Source organism: Galeopterus variegatus, unplaced genomic scaffold (genome assembly GCF_000696425.1).
Source record: "Galeopterus variegatus unplaced genomic scaffold, G_variegatus-3.0.2 Scaffold24159, whole genome shotgun sequence".
Classification (NCBI taxonomy): domain Eukaryota; kingdom Metazoa; phylum Chordata; class Mammalia; order Dermoptera; family Cynocephalidae; genus Galeopterus; species Galeopterus variegatus.
The window spans coordinates 6,604-8,291 of NW_007750270.1; positions in this window are offsets into that span (position 1 = coordinate 6,604).

A 1,688-nucleotide genomic window follows, 5' to 3' on the forward strand; every position below is an offset into this window, starting at 1 on the left:
GTGGGGGCTTCCACCTGCCTTTGTGCCACATTTAGTCTGCGCCGTGTGCTGGGAGGAGGCGCTGGTGCCGTCTTGACCACAGCTCACTCCCGATGAAGCCCTTGACGGGCAGGTGCAGCCTGCGGTACCCCCAGGATGGGCATCCCCGCATCTGACCCGAGTCACTCTCTCCATGACTGGGGTTGGGGAGAGGTGGGAACATCGCCCCTCCAGCCCCTTCATCCCACAGCTCACCTGCCCAGTGCAGAGGCCAGAGGAGATGGGTAACGTCCTCTGAGCTGCGGAAGGAGCTCAACAGAGCTCCAGCCGCCCCCATGCATCTCGACAGCGACTCGAGACTGTCAATAAGGAAGATAAGGGCAGAGAGAAGAATCACTATCTTAACTGGTTTCTCCTGAATCCGTCAGAAAACTACCTATGGGTTTCCATTCTTGCTCGAGAGTTACCAGAAGTCGCTGATAAGATCCAGTATTTTAAAACATCAGCTTCCCAATTAAAGCTGTTCTATTAGAAAGGTGTTCGCTGCCAGGACTTTCCCTTTCTCGGAGGCTGCACCGGGTGGCCTGGCTGCATGGCAAAAGGTGGACCAGGAACGCAACCACAAGGAAGGCTCCCTGCACCCTTCATTTCCAGCAGGAAAAGGCATGAGTTTTTGTGTAGGTGAAACCAGCTCTACGGGCTTGTGGGAGACATGCGAGGGGATTGGGGTGGAGGGCTCAGGGTTGCGTGTTCCATGTGGTGGGCTTCTTGGTTAGAGGATGTTGGCATTTTGGAGGGATCTCACTCCATGGGGCAGCTGGAGTCAGGCCACAACCCTGCAGAGCTGCTGCAGCAGGAGGACAGAGAGGCGGTTACGCTCCATGGTCCCCTCGGCCAGCTGGGCAGGGGTCCACGGCAGGGCAGCAGGAGAGAGAACGCCGCCCATGGGTCCCATCGGAAACCCGCAGCAGCCCCATGGCAGGCAGAAGACAGCAGTGCCCGGTGTCTCCCAGCTGCTCAGCGATGACACTGCTATAATCCCCCCAGCACCCCGAGTTTACAAAGGGGGCTCTGAGGATAGGATGAGGGTGTGCATGTGAGGTGGCTGCAGAACAGCAATGACCTGGGCAACCAGAAGGAAGCCCCTCCCCCTAATCCATCCAACAGTCATGTGGGGGTCTCCCATGGGCCAGGCCCTGTCCCACCCCCAGGGGAGGGGAGGGGACAGTGGATTTGAACGTCCTTTCCCCGTGAAGTTTACATTCCAGTTGGGGGAAGAGAGAAGATAAGTGAGATGCATAAAAAAGTGCAGGGGATTCTAGAAGTGACAAGTGCTTTGTAGGAAAATTAATTAGCAGAAGGGGTGGGAGTGGGGCGGGGAGGAGAGGTCCCCACAGTACACAGCAGGGTGGGATGGCCTAGCCAAGCAGGTGAGATTGGGGCAGGAGCCTCAAGGAAGTGTGAGGGAGCAGCCATCCAGGAACCTGGAGGACTTTCCAGGCAGGGGAGCAGGTGCAAAGGCCCTGAGGCTTAGGGCCGTGTGGTTTGCAGCAACAGCCACGAAGCCAGCATGGTGGGGAGGAGCGAGTGAAGGGGACAGAGGAGGTCAGAGGAACAGGTGGGAGGGGCCCGCGGGGCAGGGCCTTGGCGGCCATGGAAGGACTTTGGTTTTAGGCTGAGTTTGCCACTGGAAGCCTTAGGAGGGCATT